At 42.7% G+C, this 10,370-nt stretch overlaps 1 pseudogene; it reads right to left on the bottom strand.

Moving 5' to 3' along the window:
• Positions 1–7,017: 7,017 nt before the first annotated feature.
• LOC139762259 (uncharacterized) lies at positions 7,018–8,758 on the bottom strand (annotated as a pseudogene).
• Between the last annotated feature and the right edge of the window lie 1,612 nt (positions 8,759–10,370).

Below are 10,370 nucleotides of genomic sequence, written 5' to 3'. Positions count from 1 at the left end.
AAAAAGCGAGATATACATAAGTATACGTATGTAACTAGGAGAAATGGCCAGAGAGCGTTATTGGATTACGTGTTAATTGACAGGCGCGCGAAAGAGAGACTTTTGGATGTTAATGTGCTGAGAGGTGCAACTGGAGGGATGTCTGATCGTTATCTTGTGGAGGCGAAGATGAAGACTTATAGGGGTTTTGAGAAAAGAAGAGAGAATGTTGGGGTGAAGAGAGTGGTGAGAGTAAGTGAGCTTGGGAAGGAGACGTGTTTGAGGAAGTACCAGGAGAGACTGAGTACAGAATGGAAAAAGGTGAGAAGAAAGGAGATAAGGGGAGTGGGGAAGGAATGGGATGTATTTAGGGAAACAGTGATGGCTTGCGCAAAAGATGCTTGTGGCATGAGAATCGTGAAAGGTGGTGTGATTAGAAAGGGTAGTGAGTGGAGGGATAAAGAAGTAAGATTATTAGTGAAAGAGAAGAGAGAGGCATTTGGACGATTTTTGCAGGGAAAAAATGCAAATGAGTGGGAGATGTATAAAAGAAAGAGGCAGGAGGTCAAGAGAAAGGTGCAAGAGTTGAAAAAGAGGGCAAATGAGAGTTGGGGTGAGAGGGTATCATTAAATTTCAGGGAAAATAAAAGTATGTTTTGGAAGGAGGTAAATAAATTGCGTAAGACAAGGTAGCAAATGGGAACTTCAGTGAAGGGGGCTAATGGGAAGGTGATGTGATAAGAAGATGGAGTGAGTATTTTGAAGGTTTGTTAAATGTGTTTGATGATAGAGTGGTAATATAGGGTGTTTTGGTCGAGGTGGTGTGCAAAGTGAGAGGGTTAGGGAAAATGATTTGGTAAACAGAGAAGAGGTAGTAAAGGCTTTGCGGAAGATGAAAGCCAGCAAGACAGCGAGTTTGGATGTTAATGCATTGGAATTTATTAAAAAAGGGGTGACTGTATTGTTGACTGGTTGGTAAGGTTATCTAATGTATGTATGATTCATGGTGAGGTGCCTGAGGATTGGCGGAATGCGTGCATAGTGCCATTGTACAAAGGCAAAGGGGATAAGAGTGAGTGCTCAAATTACAGAGTTATAAGTTTGTCGAGTATTCCTGGTAAATTATATGGTAAGGTATTGATTGAGAGGGTGAAGGCATGTACAGAGCATCAGATTGGGGAAGAGCAGTGTGGTTTCAGAAGTGGTAGAGGACGTGTGGATCGGGTGTTTGCTTTGAAGAATGTATGTGAGAAATACTTAGAAAAGCAAATGGATTTGTATGTAGCATTTATGGATCTGGAGAAGGCATATGATAAAGGTAATAGAGATGCTCTGTGGAACGTATTAAGAATATATGGTGTGGGTGGCAATTTGTTAGAAGCAGTGAAATGTTTCTATCGAGGATGTAAGGCATGTGTACGTGTAGGAAGAGAGGAAAGTGATTGGTTCTCAGTGAATGTAGGTTTGCGGCAGGGGTGTGTGATGTCTCCATGGTTGTTTAATTTGCTTATGGATGGGGTTGTTAGGGAGGTGAAAGCAAGAGTTTTGGAAAGAGGGGGCAAGTATGCATCCTGTTGTGGATGAGAGCGCTTGGGAAGTGAGTCAGTTGTTGTTCGCTGATGATACAGCGCTGGTGGCTGATTCATGTGAGAAACTGCAAAAGCTGGTGACTGAGTTTGGTAAAGTGTGTGAAATAAAGTTGAGAGTCAATGTGAATAAGGGCAAGGTTATTAGGTACAGTAGGGTTGAGGGTCAAATCAACTGGGAGGTAAGTTACTGGAGGAATTAAGTGTTTTAGATATCTGAGAGTGGGTCTGGCAGCGGATGGAACCATGGAAGCGGAAGTGAATCATAGGGTGGGGGAGGGGGCAAAATTTCTGGGGGGGCCTTGAAAAATGTTTGGAAGTCGAGAACTTTTTCTGGGAAAGCAAAAATGGGTATGTTTGAAGGAATAGTGGTTCCAACAATGTTGTATGGTTGCTAGGCGTGGGCTATGGATAGAGTTGTGCGCAGGAGGGTGGATGTGCTGGAAATGAGATGTTTGAGGACAATATCTGGCGTGAGGTGGTTTTATCGAGTAAGTGATGTAAGGGTTAGAGAGATGTGTGGAAATAGAAAGAGTGTGGTTGAGAAAGCAGAAGAGTGTGTTTTGAAATGGTTTGGTCACATGGAGAGAAGGAGTGAGGAAAGATTGACCAAGAGGCTATATGCGTCAGAAGTGGAGGGAACGAGGAGAATTGGGAGACCAAATTGAGGGTGGAAAGATGGAGTGAAAAAGATTTTGTGTGATCGGGACCTGAACATGCAGGAGAGTGAAAGGCGTGCAAGGAACAGAGTGAATTGGAACGATGTGGTATACCGGGTTCGACGTGCTGGCAATGGATTAACCCAGCTCTTTTTATTTCCACACATTTCTCTTACCCTTACATTACTTACTCGATCAAACCACTTCACACCACACATTGTCCTCAAACATCTCATTTCCAGCACATCCACCCTCCTGCGCACAACTCTATCTATAGCCCACGCCTCGCAACCATACAACATTGTTGGAAACATTATTCCTTCAAACATACCCATTTTTGCTTTCCGAGATAATGTTCTCGACTTCCACACATTCTTCAAGGCTCCCAGGATTTTCGCCCCCTCCCCCACCCTATGATTCACTTCCGCTTCCATGGTTCCATCCGCTGCCAGATCCACTCCCAGATATCTAAAACACTTTACTTCCTCCAGTTTTTCTCCATTCAGACTTACCTCCCAATTGACTTGACCCTCAACCCTACTGTACCTAATAACCTTGCTCTTATTCACATTTACTCTTAACTTTCTTCTTTCACACACACACACACACACACACACACACACACACACACACACACATACACATATATTTTTTTTTCTTTTTTTTTTTTGCTTTGTCGCTGTCTCCCGCGTTTGCGAGGTAGCGCAAGGAAACAGACGAAAGAAATGGCCCAACCCACCCCCATACACATGCCTTGATTCAATCCACTGACAGCACGTCAACCCCGGTATACCACATCGCTCCAATTCACTCTATTCTTTGCCCTCCTTTCACCCTCCTGCATGTTCAGGCCCCGATCACACAAAATCTTTTTCACTCCATCTTTCCACCTCCAATTTGGTCTCCCTCTTCTCCTCGTTCCTTCCACCTCCCACACATATATCCTCTTGGTCAATCTTTCCTCACTCATTCTCTCCATGTGACCAAACCATTTCAAAACACCCTCTTCTGCTCTCTAAACCACGCTCTTTTTATTTCCACACATCTCTCTTACCCTTACGTTACTTACTCGATCAAACCACCTCACACCACACATTGTCCTCAAACATCTCATTTCCAGCACATCCATGCTCCTGCGCACAACTCTATCCATAGTCCACGCCTCGCAACCATACAACATTGTTGGAACCACTATTCCTTCAAACATACCCATTTTTGCTTTCCGAGATAATATTCTCGACTTTTACACATTCTTCAAGGCTCCCAGAATTTTCGCCCCCTCCCCCACCCTATGATCCACTTCCGATTCCACGGTTCCATCCGCTGCCAGATCCACTCCCAGATATCTAAAACACTTCACTTCCTCCAGTTTTTCTCCATTCAAACTCACCTCCCAATTGAATTGACCCTCAACCCTACTGTACCTAATAACCTTGCTCTTATTCACATTTACTCTTAACTTTCTTCTTTCACACACTTTACCAAACTCAGTCACCAGCTTCTGCAGTTTCCCACATGAATCAGCCACCAGCGCTGTATCATCAGCGAACAACAACTGACTCACTTCCCAAGCTCTATCATCCCCAACAGACTTCATACTTGCCCCTCTTTCCAAAACTCTTGCATTCACCTCCCTAACAACCCATCCATAAACAAATTAAACAACCATGGAGACATCACACACACCTGCCGCAAACCTACATTCAAGGAGAACCAATCACTTTCCTCTCTTCCTACACGTACACATGCCTTACATCCTCGATAAAAACTTTTCACTGCTTCTAACAACTTGCCTCCCACACCATATATTCTTAATACCTTCCACAGAGCATCTCTATCAACTCTATCATATGCCTTCTCCAGATCCATAAATGCTACATACAAATACATTTGCTTTTCTAAGTATTTCTCACATACATTCTTCAAAGCAAACACCTGATCCACACATCCTATACCACTTCTGAAACCACACTGCTCTTCCCCGATCTGATGCTCTGTACATGCCTTCACCCTCTCAATCAATACCCTCCCATATAATTTGCCAGGAATACTCAACAAACTTATACCTCTTTAATTTGAGCACTCACTCTTATCCCCTTTGCCTTTGTACAATGGCACTATGCACGCATTCCGCCAATCCTCAGGCACCTCACCATGAGTCATACATACATTAAATAACCTTACCAACCAGTCAACAATAGAGTCACCCCCTTTTTTAATAAATTCCACTGCAATACCATCCAAACCTGCTGCCTTGCCGGCTTTCATCTTCTGCAAAGCTTTTACTACCTCTTCTCTGCTTACCAACTCATTTTCCCTAACCCTCTCACTTTGCACACCACCTCGACCAAAACACCCTATATCTGCCACTCTATCATCAAACACATTCAACAAACCTTCAAAATACTCACTCCATCTCCTTCTCACATCACCACTACTTGTTATCACCTCCCCATTTGCGCCCTTCACTGAAGTTCCCATTTGCTCCCTTGTCTTACGCACTTTATTTACCTCCTTCCAGAACATCTTTTTATTCTCCCTAAAATTTAATGATACTCTCTCACCCCAACTCTCATTTGCCCATTTTATCACCTCATGCACCTTTCTCTTGACCTCCTGTCTCTTTCTTTTATACGTCTCCCACTCAATTTCATTTTTTTCCCTGCAAAAATCGTCCAAATGCCTCTCTCTTCTCTTTCACTAATACTCTTACTTCTTCATCCCACCACTCACTACCCTTTCTAATCAACCCACCTCCCACTCTTCTCATGCCACAAGCATCTTTTGCGCAATCCATCACTGATTCCCTAAATACATCCCATTCCTCCCCCACTCCCCTTACTTCCATTGTTCTCACCTTTTTCCATTCTGTACTCAGTCTCTCCTGGTACTTCCTCACACAAGTCTCCTTCCCAAGCTCACTTACTCTCACCACCCTCTTCACCCCAACGTTCACTCTTCTTTTCTGAAAACCCATACAAATCTTCACCTTAGCCTCCACAAGATAATGATCAGACATCCCTCCAGTTGCACCTATCAGCACATTAACATCCAAAAGTCTCTCTTTCGCGCGCCTGTCAAATAACACGTAATCCAATAACGCTCTCTGGCCATCTCTCCTACTTACATAAGTATACTTATGTATATCTCGCTTTTTAAACCAGGTATTCCCAATCATCAGTCCTTTTTCAGCACATAAATCTACAAGCTCTTCACCATTTCCATTTACAACACTGAACACCCCATGTATACCAATTATTCCCTCTACTGCCACATTACTCACCTTTGCATTCAAATCACCCAACACTATAACCCGGTCTCGTGCATCAAAACCACTAACACACTAATTCAGCTGCTCCCAAAACACTTGCCTCTCATGATCTTTCTTCTCATGCCCAGGTGCATATGCACCAATAATCACCCATCTCTCTCAATCAACTTTCAGTTTTACCCATATTAATCGAGAATTTACTTTCTTACATTCTATCACATACTTCCACAACTCCTGTTTCAGGAGTACTGCTACTCCTTCCCTTGCTCTTGTCCTCTCACTAACCCCTGACTTTACTCCCAAGACATTCCCAAACCACTCTTCCCCTTTACCCTTGAGCTTCGTTTCACTCAGAGCCAAAACATCCAGGTTCCTTTCCTCAAACATACTACCTATCTCTCCTTCTTTCACATCTTGGTTACATCCACACACATTTAGGCACCCCAATCTGAGCCTTCGAGGAGGATGAGCACTCCCCGCGTGACTCCTTCTTCTGTTTCCCATTTTAGAAAGTTAAAAAATACAAGGAGGGGAGGATTTCTGGCCCCCCGCTCCCGTCCCCTCTAGTCGCTTTCTACGACACGCGAGGAATGCGTGGGAAGTATTCTTTCACCCCTATCCCCAGGGATAATATACATATATATATACACATACACACCATACAGACACACACGCACATATACACACACACACACACATACATATATATACAAGTGAAAAATGTAAGAAACAATTTAGAAAACTGAAACTTCTAGCTTGAAATGAAATGAAAAAATGAATGTCACATAATGGTTCAACCTCTGGCTATGGAAAGGAAATGTTTAATTTATTTACACAAACGTCAATAGTAGTTCTCATCAATTTAACCACTGTACCAATAAGCTTCAATGACTAAGCTACATTTTTTCCTATTTCACTATTTTCACACATATATATATATATATATATATATATATATATATATATATATATATATATATATATATATATATATATATATATATATATATATATATCTTTCTTTCTTTCATACTATTCGCCATTTCCCGCGATAGCGAGGTAGCGTTAAGAACAGAGGACTGGGCCTTTGAGGGAATATTCTCACCTGACCCACTTCTCTGTTCCTTCTTTTGGAAAAAAAAAAAAAAAAATGAAAGGGGAGGATTTCCAGCCCCCCGCTCCCTTCCCTTTTAGTCGCCTTCTACGACACGCAGGGAATACGTGGGAAGTATTCTTTCTCCCCTATCCCCAGGGATAATATATATATATATATATATATATATATATATATATATATATATATATATATATATATATATATATATATATATATATATATATATATATATATATATATATGTATATATATATATATATATATAGTAATATCATTTTACAGAAATACTAGTATATTACCAGAGATGAAACAATATCATTCGTTTATCAGTGTGGGGTCTCACCCGTTTGGCGCCTGACCTCCCTGGTGGGGTCCTCTGTGATCTTGGGAAAGTTGGGTGTGACGTCATGGGTCGCTCCACTGCACGCGGGTCGTGGCCGGTTCTTCTCCCCACATGATATCTGGGATGCGTTCAACTACATTGCGTTTTACTATACTGCTTTTTTGGGAGAAACATATAGGACATTCTGAACATAAGCATGGTTTCTACCCTGTGTGAACTCTCCGATGTCTTCCTTAATCACCTCTTCTAGAAAATTGTTTTTGACATTCTGAACACGGGTATGGCTTTCGCCTTGTGAACTCTCAGGTGTCTGACTAAAGCACTTTTACCAGGGAGAGTTTCTTGACATTCTGAACAGTATTATAGTTCCTCGCTTGTGTAACCTCTCGATGTGTCACTGAAGTACTTATAGCAGAAAAGGCTTTTTGATATTCTTTTTACTTGTTTGGCTTCTGGGCTGTGTGAACTCTCAGACGTTTTACTAAATTACCTCTGTTACAGAATTGTTTTTGAAATTCTGAACATTGGTATAGCTTCTAGCCTGTGTGAAGTCTCAGGTGTCTCACTAAATTACTTTTCTGAGAAAAAGTTTCTTGACATTCTGAACATTGGTATGGCTTCACGCCTGTGTGAACTCTCAGGTGTCTCACTAAATTGCTTTTCTTAGAAAAAGTTTCTTGACATTCTGAACATTGGTATGGCTTCTCGCCCGTGTGAACTCTCAGGTGTTGCACTAAACTACTTTTAACACAAAAACTTTTTTGACATTCGGAACATTGGTATGGCTTCTCGCCCGTGTGAACTCTCAGGTGTGTCACTAAATTGCTTTTCTTAGAAAAAGTTTCTTGACATTCTGAACATTGGTATGGCTTCTCGCCCGTGTGAACTCTTAGGTGTGTCACTAAATTGCTTTTCTTAGAAAAAGTTTCTTGACATTCTGAACATTGGTATGGCTTCTCGCCTGTGTGGACTCTCAGGTGTGTCACTAAATTGCTTTTCTGAGAAAATGTTTCTTGACATTCTGAACATTGGTATGGCTTCTCGCCCGTGTGTACTCTTAGGTGTTGCACTAAACTACTTTTAACAGAAAAACTTTTTTGACATTCTGAACATTGGTATGGCTTCTCGCCCGTGTGAACTCTCATGTGTGTCACTAAACTACATTTCTGAGAAAAAATTTTTTGACATTCTGAACATTGGTATGGCATCTCGCCCGTGTGAACTCTCTGGTGTCTCACTAATTTATTTTTCTGAGAAAAAGTTTTTTGACATTCTGAACATTGCTATGGCTTCTCGCCCGTGTGAACTCTCAGGTGTGTCACTAACTTACTTTTAAAAGAAAAACTTTTTTGATATTCTGAACATTGGTATGGGTTCTCACCAGTATGGATTCTCAAGGGTTTCTTTAAATCACATTTTTTAGAAAAATACTTTTGACGCTCTGAACACTGATATTGCTTTTGTCCAATGTGAACTTTCATCTGCAACACTAAGTTGTTCTTACGGGAGAAGGTACTCTGGCATTCTTTACCCTGATATGTCTTTTCAAAAGTATATAATTTCATGTGCCTATGAAGCTTTCGTAAAGCTTTTCTGACACTCAGGACATTTGGAGAGTTTTTCTTGTGTTTATGACCTTCTGTCTCCTGTTGTCAAAACTGTTTGAGGAGGTTTCGCTGCACGGAGAATATGGTCCCTGGTTGTCCCTCTATGCTGCAGTCTTCTGTATCACCATAACACGTTTATAACACAGTGTAGCTCACCCTGTCAGTCCACAACTGCCGTCCGTGACACCATGAGATGCTTTGCGAGTGAACACCAGAGAGAGACTGACCTTGGCTAGAGTGTGGGATATAAAGGCAACTCACTCTCCACCATACGTTGCCTCCAGTCCATTTCTCTCGAGCTTTTTTCTATCTTTTTTACCATCCATCATCGAACACCTCTCGACCGTTAGGCTTGAACAATTTCTACCCCAGCTTCCCCACCCCATTCAGGAAAATTACTTCCTGAGGAGCGGAGGCTTGGTGTGGACCTGTTCTCACCTAACGGGGTTGAGACCCTCACATTCTTACCACTCCCGCCGAGCCTCCTGGGTTACCCTGTGATAGTGCAGGGTCCTCCCTGGTGTGGGGTTGTGGTCCCTCACCTACGTTTCCTCGGCATTAGGACATTGATGCCATCATGCCTCCTGACATTCGTTTAAAATTGATTAAAACCGAAAGTCCCCCCCCACCCTTTACACGTTCGAATTACTAACGATTGTATTTAAGACCACTGAGGTCCGTCCCAGTAGGGTTATTCAATCCCCTACTAATAAATATCTATATAAAATATGTTTAAGCAAGGATAGCGATCCAGATGAGATCCTATCCAAGCTTACGACCATCCCCTTCAAGCTAGATGCATCGATAGTGCTAATAATATTGATGCATCTATCTTGTCCCTTAACCCCATAGAGATAACTGAAGCCATAAATCAAGAAAACAGTGACATTAATGTCATCAACGTTTTCAAACTGAACACTTCAAGATCACTTAAAATACAATGCTCTAACTCGACCGAGACAGATCGCCTACTCTCCCGGGGAATCTTGTTTCCCATGATCTCAGTACCTGCCAAATACCACAAACCCGACCAGTACCTCGATATACAAGGTTTTAAATGTCTGCAATACGGACACGAGACTAAGAGCTGCAAAGCTCAGCACCAGACATGCAGTCAATGTGCGGAAATTGATCACGGTTTTCGTGAGTGTAAGGCTCAGGCAGCAACCTGTGTTAATTGTAAAGGTCAACACGTTGCTGTATCTGGGCAATGCCCACGAAAGTATGAGCAACTCCGCTCGGCGCGACAATCTCTCAAAACCTCCAGCTCGTCCCCTTCTACAAACCCTCACCCCTACGCAGCAGTTGCTGCTGCACCTCCGTCTGCCACCCAAGCTTCTCCTATCCCAACCACAAACTCCTCCGACCTCCTCACTCTACAAGGAAGGATGCATGCGTGCTACCTCAAAGCACTGTTCTTGAGCAAGGAAGACAAGTCTGAATTTGTCAGGATTTTCGACTTGCTGCCAGCACACATCAACCTGCCCAATGTACTTACTCCACCCGAACTCCTCACCTCCCACGCCAACAGCCATCCTTCCCAGGCTCCTGTTACACGTCTCCCTGACCCCTAACGCAAATATGTCCCAGGATACTTCCAGTAACACTTCAAACTCTCCCCCAGCAACACAACCTGTCACCCTCCCAATACCTCCCCCGCACCACCTAACACAACTCCATCCACCATCCCTCAACTCTACACCAACAATCCATCCATTTCTCCACTTACCAGTTCCTCTTCCACATTCACCATCACAATTTCCGCTTCCCCCCGACCGTCCCTTCCGAACCTCCACTTCCCATTCCCT

The sequence above is a fragment of the Panulirus ornatus genome, chromosome 43 (assembly GCF_036320965.1).
Source record: "Panulirus ornatus isolate Po-2019 chromosome 43, ASM3632096v1, whole genome shotgun sequence".
NCBI lineage: Eukaryota > Metazoa > Arthropoda > Malacostraca > Decapoda > Palinuridae > Panulirus > Panulirus ornatus.
This window is presented reverse-complemented; position numbering and strand designations above follow the sequence as displayed.